A 21,250-nucleotide genomic window follows, 5' to 3' on the forward strand; every position below is an offset into this window, starting at 1 on the left:
CAAGTTGCCTTCTCTGAAGACTTCAAGTTAGTCAGCTTCTGTTTTGCAATCAAGCTTACAGTATATATAGACAGAAGATTCTGTCTACTGTTACTGATGCCTCGTTATCCAGCATTCTGCTTTCTCTCCATCACGAATCACAGACCAGATCACACCTCTGAGACAGGAGTTCATTGAGAATGGGAGTGGGAGCTGGAGAGGAAGAAGGAGCAGCGCTGAGAACAGAGGCGTATGGATGAATGGGTGAGCAGACGCCCACGGCTGAGCGTGGGGGATTTAAGTGGACGTCACAGGAACAGAGTGTGTGTGGGATGAGAGGAGGAAGAGGAAAGTGGGCGATGGGTGGGCAGCAAGCCATCACAGCTTGCTTTGTATTCCATCTCACTCTTGTCGCTCGTTCTTTCCCTCCACCTGTCTGTGCTACCATGCTCAGCTATTTGTGCTGAATCTCTTCCTTTTCTTTTCTCATCTTTTTGTCATGGACAGCATGCTTGTATATTTAATTTCTCAAATCTTTCATTCGCTCATAATTTCTGTCATGTTTGAGAGTTGACGTGGACACACACACATTGCATGTTCTCTGTTTGTATAGAGCTGATAATAGCTAAACTCTTTTGTATGCTGAGGGTCTGCTATCAGATATAAAATGCATGAGGGCTTGCGTGCACCTCCTGTTGTGCCACTACCATCAGATGGTTGAGAATCCCTTGCTGAACCAAATGCTTTGGAGTAAAGGGGAAAAAAGCAGCACATGTCTGTGTGGAAGTGGTTGTTGAATGTCTCAGCTAACAATTTCAAGTTTTCAAAATTACAGATCTAGTAACTTTTGGTTCAAATAACATTCAATCTATTCGGTTTGTTCATAGAAGATTCTGAATATCTGCCGTAATAATGAGTTGCTTCAAATTGTTGCTCACACAATGTTTTATATTAGACAAACACTAATATTAATGAACTAATATTAACTAGCTAAAATTATTAACTAATGTTGTTGTCAATGTTTCTGTAACTAAAAGGTGGCTTAGTGGTTAGCATGTTTACTTGATTAACACCTCTGCTCTGTGTGCATGGAGTATTCATGTTCTCTTTGTGCTTTGGAGGTTTCCTCAATATTCTTCAGTTTCCTTCCCCAGTCCAAAGACATGCATTGTAGGCTGATAGGCATCTCTAAATTGCCCAATGGGTATGTGAGTGTGTGTTTGTGCCCCATGATGGGTTGGACTCTGTCCAGGATGTCCCCTGTGTGGTGCCGCGAGTTCCCAGGGATAGGCTCCCTGTGACCCTCTGTAGGATAAGCAGTATGGAACATGGATGTTTTTAGAACATTACAGGAACATTATTGTTTGGAACCTCATAGCCTAACCTCTTCAAAAACCAATGAATACTTACCAGATATTTGAATGATGTTCTCTGTTAGCTGGGGCTCATAATAACGACCATTCCGTCACCAATTTGATTGTATAGTACGATTATGGTGTTAAAAGAGCCAGTAACTTTCTAACTTTGTAGCCCACAGTAAAATACAGCCATGTTAAATACTATAACACATTGAGGCTGCTTTGAATTCAGTTAATCTTTCACCTTGATCCCATTGCTGGCATCTCATTATCAACTCCTTGGTCAAGGAAGTGCACAGTTCAAAGAACAATTACCTGAGAAAGTAAACAAACACAGTGGGGCAACACACAGGAGGTGGTGTAATCCCCTGTGTGCATGTGTGTCTGTGTATAGTAGTATAAAGTTACAACCCTAGGGCTGCACTTTTGGAGGCAGAGAGATTGAACCCTTAATGAAGAGCCAGGTGTTGGAGTAATGAGTCTTAGTTCAGTATTAAGGTCAGTTCGTTGTCCTTTCACATACGGATCATACAGCGGTCTAATGGGTGCATCCCGAGAGTTTACGGATGACCTCTGACACATATATGTGAGTAAAGAGCCCAGTGGGACTGGATACTACCAGACACACAGCTCGAAGGATATGGGGTCATGTAGAGAACAAGAGTTAAGGACTTCCTGAGAGGAAATGAAGTGTAATACAACGTTAAGCCTCTTTGTTTTCCTTTCTTCATGGTCAATAGTAATGCTAAAGATTTATTCTTTTATTGTTTAGATAGGCTTCCTAGTAATAATGAAAATGACAAATGGGATGTTTCTCCTTCATATTTTCCCATTGTACATACAGTACATAACTGAGAATGCATTTTTCTTCATTTTCTTGATTTTTTTCCCCTAAAGTTTTATAGAAACAGATGTAAATAGTGAAACTTAATGCTGGTATACATTTTCCAAAAAGAAAAAATAGTGTATGGCTGCTAGGCCAATTTTATTACTGGCCAACTATTTGATTCTTTCCATGTGTGTGTTTTCATGCCAAATATATACACTATAGGAAATTTCTCACTTTGTGACCCTGACATCAGGAGGGTAGCCTACAGCAGATGTTCATCTTTATCAGACTTCATATAAAAACCATAATGAACTTCTTTTACTTTCACACTATCCGTTGTTACCCAGTCTGGTTCCTTTCAAGGTTTCTTCCTCATATCATCTTAGGGAGTTTTTCTGCGCCACCGTCGCTACTGGCTTGCTCAATAGGGATCAATTCACACACTTAAAATCTGTTTCCTGTGTTTATATGTTTCTGTAAAGCTGCTTTGACACAATGACCATTGTTAAAAGTGCTATACAAATAAAATTGAATTGAATTGAATTGAATTTCTGGTCATTCATATTTATCCAAGAAACCAAAGTGTCCTGGAGGTCTTCTATTTAGTCACTGAAGCATTTTTACACAAGAAACCTTTGAAACTTGTGAAGACTGCATATCAAAGTCAACATGAGGGTTCATAACATGTCCTGGCAGCGCACCCTGACAGGCAATAACAGACAGCACTCATAGTGCTGATACCAGTCTTTTTTTAAAAATTTAATAAACAATTGCTCGAAGTGTGCATACTGTTCTCTATTAAGTTTGAGAATCATTCAAAATCGCCACAAAGGATGTGGGATGCAGTGAAGCTGCAAAATCTGGCAAAAGTAAACGCTGAACTCCATGTTGCTGCTTAACAAATGTCTGTAAGTAAAACTCCTCATAGGTCCACTTAAAAGGTAGCTATAGCATATAATGAATGACTTTTAATTGAAGAGTAATTAAATATCTTAAAAGGAATCTAGCTAGCTGATCTGGCCTATGCATCTCAACTGCTAGCTTTCTAGTAACAGCTGTAGTTTTGCAGTCATTATAACCAATTAGAATGAAGGCATAGAGACCGGACCCCTATCTCACCCCTGTATTTGAGTTGCAGAGGGGAAAATCTGCCTACCATAGACTGATCTGGCCCATGCTATACACTGCATAATTCTGCCCTCCTGCTTTTGCAGTCTCTGACAACCAATATTACAGGAATAATGTGATGGTATATGGGGGCATCTAAAAGTAATCTGGGGCCTCAAATGACCTCTTCAAGCACTAGTAACAGGTAGTGCAAAGTGTTACCAGCCATTTGAGACAAACTTGCCATCTTATCTACATTGACAAACCCAATATTTTGTCTCCTATTGTGTCTCCAGTTATGGTCTATATGTCATTAAGGGCTGAGAGCAACACTGTCACCATCTATAGCCCGTGTTTCTGTTCCTCCTATAACAATGCAACAGTGGAGCTCTTTTGTAATATATTGTAATAATGTAATTTGTAATATTGTAATATTCAGCAAGGTTAGCCCAAGTGCTAAAAACTTATTTGACACAGCAGATTTAACAGTAATAATTTAGCAATAATGAAAGGATTAATTTACTACATTTTAGTGGTTTGAGTCAATTTCCCATCTCCTGAAAAGATTGATGATGCAGGCAGCTTTTGTAGGCTGTTTACAGATGATTCAGCAAGGAAACTACAACGTTCCTTTATTTATTTATGTATTTATGATGGAAATTACTAGGGTTATTACTAGGGTTATTATAGAAATTACCAGGGTCAGAATTTTATATGTGTGAAACCTCATATTATTGTCCCCATACAGTATTACACTGTTCATCCTTTACACATTAAAACTGTATATAACTCAGCCTCCAGCCTCATAAAAGCCTCACAACCACCCCCCCCCCCCACGCCCCCCCCCCCCCAAAAAAAAAAAAAAAACAACAAAAAAAAAAACATGTGGGGATCATATTGGCTTAATTAGTATGTTGTAGATACAGAGAAGGTGTTGATCTAATCTACATGAACATATTTCCTGTCTCCCCATAGTGCAGTAAAGTGCAGAAGCACTTAGGAAGAAATACAAAGGGGATTTCTTATATTTGAATATTCTAGACATCTAGAGCCTAGACATTTGAGTGAAATCCCCCCCCCCCCCCCCCCCCCCCCCCCGCACACACATTTAGTGTATCTCTCTTGAAAGGCTGTGTGCTTGGTGAGGAATTGTAGCTCTAGCTCAGCATATCTAGTGGACATTAGCACTGGTCGTGCATGTTTGTGTATTTATGGGGGTTGTAGGTATACTTATGCTGAATTCGCTGACTGCGCTGCTGTTTCACACTAACTGCCTCATTCTGTGGAGTTTAATCAAAATGCAAGCCTCTCATTTCACACTCAAACCAGTTTACTTCATCTCACACTTTGTACCATATGTTAGGTTTTACTGTATTCATGCTAAATTATTGCAGTTAATATCAGCAGTGGGTGTATACAAGAAGTAATATGGTTTAAATGGCCTCAGCTTTAGTAATCACTCTGTCTGGGCACTAAGGCACACAAGCTACCATGTCATCACTCAGCTTCAACCAAGTGCTCCTGCTTCCTTACAGAAACAGTTGTCTTTAAGGCAGTCCTATTACACGTGTCCTGCTGATTAGCACTGATAACTCTGTCTGGATCACTCTGCTCTACACACTAACCACATTGCTCAGGATATTATAGCGACTTAAGTTAATGCAGTGAGTAGTGCTGATTAAGGTAATGTAGTGTGAAACGTATATTGTTGCTTTTGTTATATTGTTATATAATATACAAAATTGTATGCTTTTGTATATTGTTGTGTTGGCATTCACTTACTGATATGGAGCAATCCATTAAGTCATTCACAAACACAAACAACAATTACATCAAGTCCATTTGTCCACTTTACACTCAATGACAGATCTTAACAGCCTTTTTCTGAATAGAAAGGGAGAAAAAAAAACATGCTGGATGTGAGGTGGGTTGGTTAATTTGCAAACATGGCCATTTCAGTACTGATCCAGTCCTTGCACATTACATTTCTTTAGCTCTTCACCCCTCCACCGCTGTCATCCAGTGTAAGACCTTGTCCAATGTCTGACCTTGAACAAATGGTTAGCAGAATTGAAAATATCAACAAAGAGGGATGTATTCAAGAGTAGTTGACAGTAGAAATACAAATGTGCTCTGCAAGTGAGCGAGAGACTGAGCATAGCTAACATGATCCAACTCTTCTCAAATCCCTATCCTTCTGAACACTTGAGTCAGGGATATAGGGTACACAATTTATTAGCAAGCTAAAGGCCCATTATTTCTAATTGTGGGTTATATTGAGCCAGAGAGACACGACCAATAAGGCTGCAGAGGCTAAAGGTATACAAAGGGATTACCTCCGTTGCTGTATAACCATTAGCAATGTTTCTGTAGCTGTGTATCTTCAGGGGAAACACCCTGAATGCAATGATTAGTGCTTAAAAACTGGATGTTAAAGAATACCTGTCACTGTGGAGCTGCAGGGCATATATCTATATTCAATATGAAATGTTGAGCCACGAACTTGGACAATTCTACTTTCTTGAGTGAGTAGGATTTTTGAGTTGCGTTACGTGTAAGAGTGTAATTATCTGTACTCTAGCATACTTAAAACATGTAAATGTCTCAGGAAGACCTAGCCAGAATGTTTGAAGAGATACTCAATTAATGATGAGACATGATGATCTACTGTATATACATATAAAGAAAAAGGGCTGCTTTAACAGCACCATATCCAGTACATAGTGTACGATTTTGGGAGTGTTTATGTAGCCATGTCTGAAGGTACATACAAGTGTGTTCAAGAAATCGCACAAAGCAGTACATTAGGGTTAGTGTCCTAATGATGGGTAAAGAACACCCATAATGCCTTTTGGCTGGAGATTACAATAAAACTTTGGTGAATTGAATCTGTTGTAAATCAAAAATATTGTTGCTTCAGATATCTGGTTGCTATGAGAAGCAGTGTGGAAAACAAAACTTTCATGCCCTTAGCAATTTGAACAACAAGAAGAGCTATTCATTCCAACAAGTGAATGTGGACACTTTAACATAAAATAAATCAAATGTACTAATGATTGATGTGTTATCCCTCTTTACTGGTGACTTTCAAACAACCTGAGCTACCAAATGAGTCAAGAGAATTTTCCACCAATATGAAGATGCCTGACCTGAAATTTATTCTGTTATGATAATACGGCTGTTTTTTAATTATATGGCTGGTGAATTAATTAACATATACTCCCACTGTTTACCTTCCTCAAGGTCAGCAGGTTTTAGAGGTAGACATGTAGCTTGACATATTGTTTGCTATAATACAAGGCAAAAATAAAGAGTTACCTGTTTCTCCCTGTATTAGTAATAAAAATCAGGTAATATTATTCATTTGCATGTTCACAAGTGCTACCCTATGTGTTGCATTTATATTGGAATTCATTGATAAGTGTGTTTCCAAGATCCTTGGGCGATTATGTCTCTACTAATTCATTTAATAGTGTACTTAGCACTGTGTCTGTGTTTTATATAATTTTACTAATCACACAAAGTTTGGGAATAACATTTGAATTCTGATGAATGAATGTGCTATATCAAGGCTGATGTTCCTATCTGCATATTTGTAACAATTCTAACAATTAACACATTTGATTTTTGTTTGAAATTATATTCATCTGCTCATTCATTGATGAAAGAATGAACGTTCATCTTCAGTAACCATATTTCCTTGTCAGGGTCATGATGGATCTGGAGCCTATCCCAGGAACACTGAGTGTGAGGCAGTAATGCATACTTGATGGGATGCCAGTACATCACAGGACACCATGCACAGACACAGTTGCACATTTATTCACACTTTGGGGCAATTTAGCACAGCCAGTCCACATACATCCATGATTTGGGAGGTGGGTGCTTCTTTCCAATTCCCAAGTTGCTTAAACATGCTTAAACTTTTTCTGTTTTGTTGATGTGCAAGAGCCTGAATGAATTTTCCTCCATACACTAACTTGTGTGTGTGTGTGTGTGTGTGTGTGTGTGTGTGTGTGTGTGTGTGTGTGTGTGTGTGTGTGTGTGTGTGTGTGTGTGTGTGTGTGTGTGTGTGTGTGTTTGCAGAAGTCTGATGGTGTATACACTTGTGTGTGTGGGTGTCTGATACTGCAGGGTGGAGTGGTAGGGGCTGAAAGATTCCAAGGTCAGGTCAGGAGGTCAAGGTAATGGCACGTCACGATCCTCAAGGCAGAATGTCTGTTTACTACATAAATCAGTCAGGGGTGAACACAAAAGAAGAAAACATTCTTTTGTCTGTGTAATCTACTTTGGACCGACACAATTTTGAGGTGATACAGACCTCAGTCTGCATATAATAGACCTATAGTTCGGTAAGAATAATTTCCTCTTTTGTATATACAGTATATATCCTTGTAAATACATATTATGCTGAATCTAATCTATCCTTTGCCTATCTAAACACAGAATCAGGACCACAGTTATACGTGTGTTTTAGCAAATGATCAAAAGCTGTTGTATTAAAAGACCAAGCAATCTTGTTTAGACACCAGCTTGTGATTATTTGACAGAAATCCAAATGGGATGTTTTATTTTTAAAGAAGTGGGAATTACAGACTGCTGATTAATGTGCTATTGCAGGTGAAATGTGTTTATTCATGTATCTATTTTTCTATGTATCTGTTTATTTGTTTGTTTGTTTGTGTTTGGGATTGATGACATTTTTGGGTTCTGGCTCTAATGGTCTCTATACATTTCATTTCTATATGTTATTTCAGTCTATAATTGTGGATAAGATGTCAGCTTTAGACCAAACGCACGGCGTTTCAGTCATTGCAGAGCTCATGGACATCTCAGAGCTCACAACCACATCTGAGATGTAGGGGCCAAACAGTCTGTCATATATCATATCATATCTGGTCACAAAAAGTCAGGCAAACACCAAAGATTCTATTATGACAAATCCCTGGCTATAATGGAAGCCTCTTTTCTGAACCCACAAGACAAACAAAGCTTGCTACTCTTTATACTTGGTGAAAAAACAAGATGGTAGGAAGATTTAATCATTTTGTTGTGACTGGGTGCAGTTTTCAACTGTCAATAAAACATAAAGGGGAATATGAGCCTCTATTTTCTTATTATGGTGACATTATTTAATGTGCAATATCAAATGGGATTTTTTTTTTTTTTTTGCTTTTAAAGCATCTGAAACATTTAAAAATACAATGTTTCTGTTTATATACCTATAAAAATCAAGCAATTTCCTTAATATAATAATGGAAATGGGAATATAGCAACACACAATGAATGTCAGTAGTTTTTTAGTTTCAGGCTTCTGTTTGACATTTTTCAGGCCCAGTAACGAGCTCTATCCTCAAGAGAATAGAAACACTTCGCTCAAAGAGTAGTCTTTCAAGCCTGACTTTCTCTGAGTCTGTTATTTTTCATCAGTAAATGTGAGCACAACCATCTATTTTCACTGGAGAGGCCATTTGACTGTTTACCTTCAGTTAACTGAACTCATTGTGTCATGGTGTTCAGTAGGTTGTTTTAGCATTGTAATGCTTATGGCCAGCGAATCTCTGTAAAAGAGATGTGTGTGTCAGGGTTGGAAATCTGCTGGATGTTGCTAACCCAACAAAAATGAAAAAATCCATATCATACAATAAGCCAGTTCAACAGATGTGTTGGTAAGTAAAGTCTGTTTGTGTCACGTCTTTGTTTACCTTTTGACATGAGTGTTTTGTTTTGGATTATGTCTTGTCTCGTTATTGGATAGTTCCCATATGTCTCAGCTGTTTTGTGTTATCCCGTAGATTACATTAAGTATTTAAACCCCTCGTGTCTTTGTTCGGGGTGAAGTATACGCTCAGTAGATTTGTCTCTGTTGTTACCAATCCTTTTGATCCTTGTGTCTCGTTTCATGGTTTTGATCCTGTTCTCGTCCTCGTTTTTCGATTCGGCTCTGTTTATGCCTGTTTGCCGATCGCCTGACCCCTTGCTTGTTTTTGACCACGGTTTGGCCTGACGTTTTTGAATTTGTCTTCCTCTCTCTCTTAAATAAAAGCTTTAACTGTATTTGCATCTGTCTCCTAAAACCCATTACATGACAGTCTCCTTAAAGAAGTTTCGATTGATAGCTCGTTAGCTAAGTGTGCTTTCCTCATGCAGTGAATGCCATGCTTTCATCAAGTTGTAGCAAAATGGAGTAGATGAACGATCTAAATACCAGTTGTCAAATTATGCATGTTGCACCCACACTGCTGATTACACTGTAGAGATGGCAGAGGACACATTTGTAATATTTGACTGTTAATTAATGAAATTGAATCAACAGAAAAAAAGTCATTCAGCACTGATGTAACAGAGTAAAGCAAAGAGCGATGATGAGGCTTGTATTTGTCAAATGCCTCAACAGACATTTACTACAGGAGATGAGCCTAGAAAGAATGATACTATGGATGATGATGAAGATCAAAGTGATTAGTGGTTTTCCATCTCAAGCTCATAATTATTTGATAAATTGTCACTAATGTATTTTTTTTATATATATAAAAGAATTAGGTTACAAATATAGAGGTAGGTGGGGTATATGCTTGCAATCATCTTAGGATAATGTTAAATCAAGTTATGATAAATCCAATTGAGATAATGTAGAGATGACAGAAGTGTTATTGAGGACTTTTAATCTAGTTTAAAATGTAAATATAGCTATTTATGACAATCTATATATATTTAAAAATTAAATAAAGGATATTATTATTATTAAACATGACTACTGTTCTAACTGAACAAGACTGTAGTAGTGTGCAAGATAGGTCAAATTGATCATTTTTATGTGTTATATATTATATACAGTGCTATGAAAAAGTATTTGCCCCATCCTGATTTCTTCTGGGTTTTTTTTTGTATATCTCATACAGGCTGGGAGATTCAATGTTAGATTAGTCTTGGACAATGATGGAAAACCTCCACCATGAAAGTGAATTGTAGTAATCAACTCCTGTTAGAGAACATCTTGGCTATTAAACATCCTGCTTGAAAGGAACATTAGCAGAAAATCAGTAGAAACATCAACATTTCACTGTGCAGGTTTTCCTAGGCCACCGTACAGAGATAACTCTTATCAGATGGGCCATGGGACCAGCGGATTGTAATACAGTGCTTTTTGCTTCCCGCTGATGGGAAGAACTTTCATCCAGCTCCAAAAATTAAAGGAAGAAATGTGTGAGCCAGTCAGGCAGAGGCATCCAAACTTGTTTTGATGCTCCCTGCTGTTGGCATGTATTGCAGTGATTGTGGCAGGCACATGGTGAGCTGCATGATATGTCTGTGGTCCAGTATGGGCTCAGGCATGTGGGCTGCTACGTTTTAGTGACTTATACTGCTGGGTTTTCTTGATTAGTGCACTTGATCTGGTGTGGGATAATGAGGTTGTGTTTGGCCTGGGTGTTATGGGCTGTTTGGGTTCCATGGGGACAGCCATGCCTGTTCAGACATGTTGCCCTGCTGATGTCAGCTCTGGGGCTGTTTATGGCTGCTCCATGCTTACCATGCTGGAAGGAGCAATGGGTCCAAACCATCTCATCACTCTACACTCATAATCCATAATAAAAAAAAATAAAAAGAACAATCTTGTTTTTGGATGATCAGCCAAGTTCTTTCTTTTCTTATAAATTAATAGCAGTATATAGAGTATTGTTAAATACATTACGTGGACTGTATATAATTTGAGCAATGGTATACTAGCACTGGATGTTGGATATTTGATGTGAGAGAGTGAGATCTCACTCTGTTCCTCCTCAGTGCCTCTGATAAAAGTCTGGCTAAAAGCAAAAATAAAATAAAATAAAATAATCCAAATGAAAAATTGCTCTGAACTATTCTGAGGCTGAACGAAATGGAGAAGGAGCTTTAAGGTAGTAACATAAGCACTATAGAAACACAGCATTCAGCTTGGCTCTACTGACTGCAGCAAAGCACCATGCTTAGGCTGCAATCTCACAATTAGCTCAGAGTTGTCAATCACACTCTCATCTCAATCCACACAGAAGCACCCAAGCCATTCTGGACTATTTCTCTCGGGATGTAATCTGAACATGTGAGTGTCTGAGTATGTAAGGTAGAGGCCATAAAATATACAGTGCTGTGAAAAAATATTTGTCCATTCCAGATTTCTTTGGTTTTTGTGTATATCTCATACTAAATTCTTTCAGAAATGAAAACAAAATCTAAGACAAAACAAAGGCAACCTGAGTAAACACAAAAAACAGTTTTTAAAAGATAAAGTCATTTATTGAAGTAAAAATGTTATACAATACCAAGTGGGCCTGTGTGAAAATGTATGTGCCCCCATAGTTACTAATTCCAAATCTATGAAAGTGCATTCATACTGGGGTTCAGCTGGACTAGACGCAACCAGGCCTGATTATTGCAAACTCTGTTCAATAAAGTCAACACTTAAATAGAACTTTTCCAACTACATGAAGTTGATTAAAAGCTCTTACGCAGTAGCACACTATGCCAAAATTGAAAGAAATTCCAGAAATGATGAGGAAGAAGGTGATTGAAATACATCAGTCTGGGAAGGGTTACAAAGCTATTTCAAAGGCTCTGGGACTCCAAAGAACCACAGTGAGAGCCATTATCTCTAAATGGAAGAACCCACAGTAGTGGGTTCCCAGAAGTGGCCGACCTTACGAAATTCCTCCAAGAGCACAGCAACGACTCCTCCATCAAGTCACAAAAGAGCCAAGGACAACATCAAAGGACCTTTATTGATCTCTTGCATCAATAAAGGTCACTGTTCATGACTCCACTATCAGAAAGACAATGGACAAAAATGGCATCCATGGAAGAGTGGCGAGGTGAAAAGCACATTAAGGCTCGTCTGAATTTCGTCAAAGCAGACCTTGATGATTATGCAGCAATACAATGATCCAAAGCATAAGAGTAAATCCTAGTCCTAGAAGTAAGTGAAAGACTTATCTCCAGTTATCGGAAACGTTTGGTTGCAGTTATTGCTGCTAAAGATGGAACAACCAGATTTTAAGTTTATGGGGCAATAAGTTTTCCACATGGGTAATAGGTGTTGGATAACTTTTTTTGCTTCAATAAAAATAAACAAATAAATAAAAACTGTATTGTGTGTTTACTCAGGTTGCCTTTGTTTTATGTTGTATTTCATTTGAAGATCTAAAACTATTTAATATGAGATATACACAACGACAGAAGAATTCAAATACTTTTTCACAGCACTGTATGATATATTCTCTTCTCTGAAAGCTGACAGGATTTGATTGATTTGCCATCAAGGCTTTAGTGGGGGTCTATTAGCGCACAATGCTGAAGGCCACAAAAGGTGCAGAGTGAGTGCTGTGAGTGATGGCTGACGGTTGAAGACCGGGTGATTCTGCATGCAGTACACTTCAACACTCCTGTTCCTTTCTAGATGGTCCTTTAGATGCCTTAGGTTCAAAATAATTATGCTTCATAGGATGAGAGGTGAAAGGATTCAATTGTTCCCAGGATCAGGAGGGCATGACAGTGGAGAACTCATTTCTTGAGAGAGAGAGAGAGAGAGAGAAAGAGAGAGAGAGAGAGAGAGTTCTGTATGGTGTCTTGTTACTCCACTAAATGTGCATGGACTTGCAAAGATTGCCGTACTGTGCCAGTGACTGCTACTGGAACGCACCAGATGAACAGGTAATTTTTCTGGTGTTTTTAAAGGAACAGTTAAAAAAAAATGTATTTCCTCCTTATTTCATATATAGTCAATAAGCCAAACCTTTAATTTGTCACCAAATTCTGTATGTAGAATATTACCATCACAAGTTTGGTATTCCTGTCTCGCTCTTTTTTTATTTCTGGACACAGCAAGCAGATAGTATCGCTTTAACATTTAGGTAAGAGCACAAGGCCTGTCTCCTACACCATACAACACACCATACAACACACAATACAACACACACACACACACACACACACACACACACACACACACACACACACACACACACACACACACACACACACACACACACACAGAGAGAACAAGAAAATCCAGCTCAGAAGTCTGGAACAGCAAATCCTTGGGGCTTCAATGTACTATACCTTGAAAGAGCAACAAAAACAGTGAGTAAGAAGTAAAGATCTGGAGAGATGAAGTGATGTGATATTAGAATTTCATATTCTCATAATAGACTAAAAAGAGGGCAGATTCCATAAATCACATTGCTCCTTTCAGTAAGTTGCAGTATTAGACCGGCTGTGGTTCAGGTGGTAGAGCAGGTTCAATCGTAGGATTGGCGGTTCGATTCCCGGCCCATGTGACTCCACATGCCGAAGTGTCCTTGGGCATTTAACCCCAAGTTGCTCTTGATGGCTGGCTAGTGTCTTGCATGGCAGCTCTTCTACCATTGGTGTGTGTGTGAATGAGAAACAATGTAAAGTGCTTTGTAGAACCACTAAGGTTAAAAACATGCTATATAAGTGCAGACCATTTTTGCCATTTACTATAAGCACATCATAATGAAACTAAAGCCGAATCCCGGACATTTTCTCAAATTTAGACACTTTAGAAGGTCCGAAAAAGAGGATGCATGGTCACCATATCAAAAGCATTTCAGAGAATAATTTGTGTTAATTTCTAAAAAATTAACTTTGCGCAAAATTTATTTGAGCATGCAACAGGAGGTTGCTCATGTGAGTCACTACTGGCAAGAGAGAACCATAACTATAATCAAGCAGCTGTCTATATTGTGTTATGTCAAAAGAATAATTTATTTGGTTTTAAATAAAATAAATTGTAATCCTGATAGTATTCCCAATTTTTACAAAATATACCTGTAATCTGATTACTTTGGGTTTTTTTTTTTGTTTTTTTCAGTAACAGATTACAGTTACCAGTTTTTTGTATCCTTATCTGTTTTCTGGATCTGTGCAAAAACAGATCTAAAACTTGCCCAGTTTAACAAGGACTATTGCTAAATCTTGCTGGGGTCGATGTAGTGTAATGTGAATTGTAATATCTGGCCCAAATGTTGTCATAGACTTCAATCAATAGCATTATAATGCATAATAGCACTACAGTCAAGACAGGCATACATTTCCAACAGGTAAACATAAATCCATATAATTTATAAAAAATAAATGTTCATAAATGGGTGGCGCAGTGGCAAAGAGGATAGTGTTACTGCCTCACAGCTCCAAAATCCCCTGAGCTCAGGTTACTGTTTGTGTACGTTGTCCCCATGTCTGCATGGATTTCCTCCAGGTTCTTTTTTCCTCCTACCTCCAAAAACATGCTGGTAGCTGAATTGGATGTTTTAAATTGCCCGTACATATAAATGAGTGTGGGAATGTGTGTGTGGATGGTGCTCTGCAATGGACTGGCATCCTTTCACTTGTGTATTCCCAGTAATAATGCAATTATCATGCTTTCATTGAGTCATTTAGGAGTGAACCTCTCCTATTGTCTCCTACTATCACTGTTGTTAAATGGTCATGAGCTTGGAGAGGTTAACACGCTTTACTCTCACCCTGGTCTGATGTCAATTTAACCCATCTGATGTCATGTTGCGCAATGTCTTCACTGGGAGTTTGGAAGGCAACTGTGTTCTGGCAAACAATTCACAGAACTCTAGGGCCTGTGTCACAAGATCGAATTCATTGGTTAGCTAGCTAAGATAGAGTTTATTGGTTAGCTAGCTAAGATCAAATTTATGGGTTAGCTAGCTAAGATAGAATTTATTGGTTAGCTAGCTAAGATTGAATTTATTGGTTAGCAAGCTAAGACAGAATTTATTGGTTAGCTGGCTATTTTTGAGCTTAGTTTGCAATTACTTGCACTTATTTCCTGTCTTATGATGGTGATTTACTTTCACTGTGGCTACTTCCTGCAAAGCTAAACCTGCTCCAGGGCAGATTAAGTTCAGGATCAGGATCGCAGACAATAAACAAGTACTGAACCAATCAAAAATTGCAAAAAAACAACAACAACAAAAAAAAAACAATAAAACATGGAAATAGCTTTAGCATAACTTGAAAATGCATGAATTTTAGGAAATGCATGAAGTTCACGTCACACTTCAAGAGTACCTGGAGATTGTCAAAATTCTATTACCCACATTATTTTTTTATAGCACAGATAATGCAGAGGGAATATTGCATCTTTCCTTTTTTCAATATCACACTCTAAAATGTGGCTCTCATTGCTATGCTCACTGTTCCACAACCTGAAGGTTTTTCTATGTGGTATTTTTATATATTTAACTGTGTATTCTCTATTGGTGTATATGCAATGATATGATGATGTATAATAATATGAAGGCTAAGATCAAAGCAACAGTGGGATCAAAAGGAAAGGTTGATTAGGGGGCAGCTCTTATGTTGGCCTCTTAATCTTATCGCTACACTATCCACATCACTACCCACAGATCAGAGAGAGAGAGAGAGTGAGAGAGAGAGAGAGAGAGAGAGTGAGAGAGAGAGAGAGAGAGAGAGAGAGAGAGAGAGAGAGAGAGAGAGAGACCGACCTTTTTGACTTTTTACGGCTCCTTTAATATATCAATTTCACTTTTTAACATATTTACATGATTTAAAAACCTTCAGTAGACCCCACACCCCACACCTTCCCAGCCAAAAATAATCCAAGAGTCCAGTCAGTCTTATACTGATTCCATATTAAATAAATTCATAAGAAAAAAGTCCATAGTCCAGTTTAGAGAGTCTTCCATGCTGCTGTCCATTTTCTTAGTCTGTATCTCCTGCGTGATGAGAGTACTCTTAGGTTGTCATTGCTTGTGGCGTTTTGTGCTGACTTAACAAATATTTCCTTATCGGGGAAGTAGCTGGAGAGTGAAACGTGTCTGTTCCCCTTGGTTAGTTGTAAAAAGCAGTTTATCTGTGCTGTGGTGTACAGATCTTCTGCTGTTTGTGTGTGGTTTCTGAACTGTTAAAGAATGCTGGTTCATCTGATTCAGTCTCTCCATTCTCCATAGGCTATGTGTGAGATCTGCTCCTGTAGTACCTGGGCTGCACTCTCCTCCTTCACTGTCCTGCATCATGGCGGTCTGTGATCGGTAAATGGTCTGCATTATATATAGCGCTTTTTTAACCTTAGCAGTTCCAAAGCGCTTTACACTGTGTCTCATTCACCCATTCACACTCACACACACACACCCCAACGGTAGCAGAGCTGCCATGCAAGGCGCTAACTTGCCATTGGGAGCAACTTGGGGTTCAATGTCTTGCCCAAGGACACTTCGGCAAGTGGAGAAACGTGGGCCGGAAATTGAACCTCCAACCCTACGATTAGTGGACAACCCGCTCTACCACCTGAGCCACAGCCGCTCCACTGTATGATTCACTGTAGTGTTTTGGTGTTGTTAATGGTTTGGCAATGTTCATCTTCTCTTTGTTTTTGGTTGTTACCTTCACTGTGGCGTTGTTCAGTGCCTGTTGGTTCTTCTGTTGCTGTTGTACATATGGGATCAGGATTATCCTCAGTGCAGACATTAGGGACAGGGTCACTGCTAGCATCGATGGTGGTATCAGGTTTAGCACTTATGCTATTTTTGGTATCAAACAACTCAAAAGCTGGCCCAAACTGAGCTATTTAGAAGAACTGCGCAGCGCGGACCAAAAACCTGCGTGACCCACTGGGTAGCATGGCACGAACCAGTCAACAGCACAGCGCAGACCAATTGATATGTGTGACCCACTGCACAGCGGGTTTTAAACACACTGCGCGGACCATTTTGGCCTCCAAGCAAGAGTCATGATACCTGCGTGACCAACTGAGCAGTGCAGTGCAAAATAAACTGGGAGAGACTAAATAGATAATCATTTGATTACTTAGGCCATGCAAATAGACTCACAGTGATGTGTTACTGCCTTTAAAAATAAACAATGTGAATATGAATACAATTCAATAAGACCTCTGAAATCTGAAGTTTTCTTATGCTTGTGCTTATGCTTATGTGTCTATTAAGGTGCATTCATACATACAGCGACTCGCAGTGACAAAGCGACTGGGGACCATTCATTTTCAGTGAGAGCTGGCGACTTCCGGCGACATGAGTGACAGCGACAATTAGCGACTAGATGTGAATGTGTCCAGCGACTTTGAAAGAAGTTTGAGAAAAGACTTGAGAAAAGTTTAACTTTATGCAAATTTGGAGTGACGGTGTAACTACTGTTGCTGTCTTTGCACTCAAGCAATGTGTATGTACAAAAAATGAAGGTATATAATATATAAATATGAATTGTTGTTTAAAAATGATAGATAGATAGAGAGATAAATTTTCACAGAGACCAGCCAAATGTAAAAACTGTTACATAGCATTAAGAGGACAATAATTAACATCTATAAGTGGCTTCAGCTCAGTGGCTAAGTGGCTCTATGAATAAAATCAAAACTGCAATTAATTCATTCTGACATCCACCCCAACATAAGATCATTGGTATATTGTATGTATGTTGATCCCACTCTTACCAACTTCTCTCTGTACGCATCACATAGCTCAGTCAGGCTTTCATATCTGATTATATAAACATGCACTCAACTATTGAAAGGAAAAAGAAAGAGATCACATACAAGTTCACCATGGTTTGCTTCAAACAGAACTGCCAATCAAGAGGGAGGAAACATGTCAGATAAATGACAGTTACATAATGAATTCACTACTCTCACTGCTCTCACTCCAAAACACAAATTTCAACCTTTCTCTATCCTGTCATCTACTTTACTCAGCTGGCTTTCTACCCCCTACTCAAGTACAAACAACCCCCAAGACTCACAGCTGTCTCAGGATCTGATGATGATTGATGTAATTTTACATTTAACTACTCTCTGCCTAAATCTGTTTATAGAAAAAAAAAAATTCAGTTATGCCCTTATCAATCCCAAAGAGACAGATGGCTTCTGCAGCTCATTCCCTATATTACTCCATTCATTTTGTGGTGTATGAAACTGATTAATATAGTAGGTCATTTCAGCCTGAGCACTTAAATTCAAATATATGTAAAACAAGCCACAGATAAGGTCACTTCTGCTTATATGGGGTGCACATGTCTCTAGCTGTGCCAGGGCTACAGATATGTGCACCCCACTTCTTATGAAAACATTTCTGGGAACACACACACATACAAAATATTGTATAGAAGCTGCAACACCATCAAAGTTGAACTAACTGATATAACTGCTTGAGTCTGTTTGCATAATAAATAATCATGCACCATTTTCCCTACCTTGAGTCTACATTCATTGGCCAGTTTATTGGGTACACCTACAGTATGTATAGGTCACTGTAAATATTAAATACTGTAAAATACTGCTACCTTGGTTGCCAGTAAAATAATGTAAATTTGAAAATTGAAGAATCTTCAGGAGTTTTGCAACTTTTCATGTGTGCTAACAGGGAAAATGATTAGTTCATGTGAAAATTATAAAGTGAATGAGAATTTGGAAATGTAGCACTGAGAGTGTAAAATATAATGCATACTGGTATTTTAAGCTGTGAGGACACCATACATTTAACATATCATGTCTGCAATTGAAGGAGAGCCTGGATGTTATTGTTCAATAGCTTCAGATGTGAGATGTTATGTGCATATGTCCTTGAAGCTAAACATCCCAACAGGCATTATGTTTTTCTAGCAATTTACTGCAAATACTCTCAATGCTACATTATTCCACAATGCATAGTGTCTAACAGAAAAGTACTGTGATGAAATAAGAATACACACATCAAAGACACAACAATGGTAACATGGTAACCATGGTATTGCTAATTGACATTGGATTTGGGGTTGTTGTTGTTGTTATGTTGCTGTTTATAGTATAATCATATGTCTTGCATGTCAGCTCTGTTATCACTCTTTAGACAAAAGAATACAAGGAGGGCCAGTGAGGCACTTTTATGTTGCTGATAGGCCTTGTTAACCTGCATGATTGTTCCCAGTGGAGACTAAAATAAATGATAAAGCAAGATCTGTCCATTTACTTTCCCCTTTAGTGCACTTTCTTCAGTGATCATTCTTTTTTTTCCCTCCTGATACAGAGAAAAAGGGCCAGAAAGAGAGTAGCCTGAGTCGACCACTCTCCCATCCCCAGTATCCTCGTCTGAATGGCTCAGTGTCCTGGTCCTCACCCCAGCTCAGGACCTGACAACTCCCTTATTGATGCTGTAGGTTTTGCTGCACACAACACAATCACCCACTCTTCCATACACACACAGCAGCTGAGAAATGAAACTGACCTAATTTTAACCAGGAATAAAGGCCAGACCGATGACAAAAATAAGTGACTAGACAAATATTGTGGAGTGTTCTTCAATAAAGCATTGCCTCAGGTACTGTTAGTCAGAAAAATATGACTTTCAGATTAAGATACTCCACATACTCTCACTTTTACTGAATACATAAATTTTATTTACCAATGAATAAACTTTGTTCACAGTGCCTTCAAGAATTCCTCCTGAGGCCTGCCTCAGCATACTGTAGCCCATACATATGTCTTTGCTTTCTTTTCAGTATCCAAGTCTACAGTGATCACATCAACAAGCTGTTCCTCCATGCATTCCTCCGTACACGTGAATAAAGTCCCATCTAACTGTATTCGGAGAACACAGTAAAACAGTACAAATGTAAAATATCTACATTAATTAATTCATTGAAGGCAGATGTCAAAATTCTCTGTAAAATGTATTATTCTTTTGGTCTCATAAATTTGTAACCTTTTTCAGGAACAGTTAAAGGTTAGGGACGGGGTTAACATTTGTACGTTTTTAGATGATTGCTTTGGAATGAAATTGAGTGAAATCCAACCACATTACCATTACCATTTACATTTATTCATTTGGCAGATGCTGTTATCTAGATTGACTTACAAAACATCCAGTTAAGGCACAGTGATATAAGGACCTAGAGAATCTGTAACGCTGCTTTCACATCTAAAATATTAATTCTTAGTCCGTAGGATATTCTTGATTTTAGAATATTGTTGTAGATCTCTCCAATTGTAGTATGTAATCATACATTTTCAGATAATGTATGTCATTCATATTTATGAGGCTGACCTAGGTGGGGAAAGGGTAGTGTGCATGTGCCAGATAGAGAGGGAGGGGAAAGGAAGGTCTCTGGAGGGAGATATGTGCATACACAGAGCTGCTGCGGCAGCGCCAAGCCAGCAGACGCCGGTCGGAAGTTAGGGCGGAGCTAACCGGAAGCACATCAGTTATGGCGAGCAGCAGTTCCAGGCTGGCAGTGAGCATCATCACGTTTTGAATTTTTCTTTCTGAAGTTCTTTGTAAAGCCAGTATTTGTTAAAATATATATAACTGAAATAATATATTTTTTATGCTAACAGTCAGCTAACAGTAAACAGCAAACAGTTTTCCATCAAATTATTTGACTCATAAGGTTTTTTTTTTTTTGGTTTTTTTTACAAAAGGTTCCACTCACCTTTGTTGAATTATGTGCTATATGTTTAATACGCTATAAAACAATATATATTATATATTATATATATTTTCAATTAAAGACAAAGATTGAGTTTCTATTTTTAATTATATATATATATTTTTAAAAATTCAACTTAATACTCAAGTGAAAACAGGTTTATTTTAATAAAAACAAAACTTCTCATCTTAAATGTAAGTAAAATATTCTGAAACATAAAATGAATTTAAAATAACAACAACAACAACAAAAAAGTAAACTCTTGAAAGAGGCAGGTAACCCTGACATCCTATTTCTCATCAAGCAATCTGCACTCATCGAGAAACATTTCCATATCTTCCCTGAACATAAAGTGAAACATAAATGGCTCTTTGGCTAGTTGACTCATTTCAGGGTTGTGAGCCTCTGAAAGTTTACTGAGGGCTCTCTTCTTGTCTTCATTTTTATCTTCAGAAGATCTAGCTCCATTACCTATCCTCTGAGATGATGCTTGTTTTTGAACAGCAAACAATATTTGCAACAATACCTATTTTTG

General features: G+C 38.3%; 1 long non-coding RNA gene across 5 annotated transcripts; it reads left to right on the forward strand.

Annotated features, from left to right (window-relative positions):
• Positions 1-321: 321 nt before the first annotated feature.
• On the forward strand, positions 322-20,809 carry LOC108266128 (uncharacterized). 5 transcript variants are annotated; one of them, XR_008396555.1, is made up of 7 exons: positions 322-2,029; positions 6,981-7,151; positions 7,360-7,457; positions 16,254-16,334; positions 17,247-17,497; positions 19,317-19,442; positions 19,789-20,809. It is a non-coding gene; the product is annotated as an uncharacterized LOC108266128 (long non-coding RNA). The 5 variants fall into 5 exon arrangements; XR_008396556.1 differs by lacking the exon at positions 16,254-16,334 and having other exon boundaries at positions 324-2,029; XR_008396553.1 differs by lacking the exon at positions 17,247-17,497 and having other exon boundaries at positions 365-2,029.
• The last annotated feature ends 441 nt before the right edge of the window (positions 20,810-21,250 follow it).

Source organism: Ictalurus punctatus, chromosome 6 (assembly GCF_001660625.3).
Source record: "Ictalurus punctatus breed USDA103 chromosome 6, Coco_2.0, whole genome shotgun sequence".
NCBI lineage: Eukaryota > Metazoa > Chordata > Actinopteri > Siluriformes > Ictaluridae > Ictalurus > Ictalurus punctatus.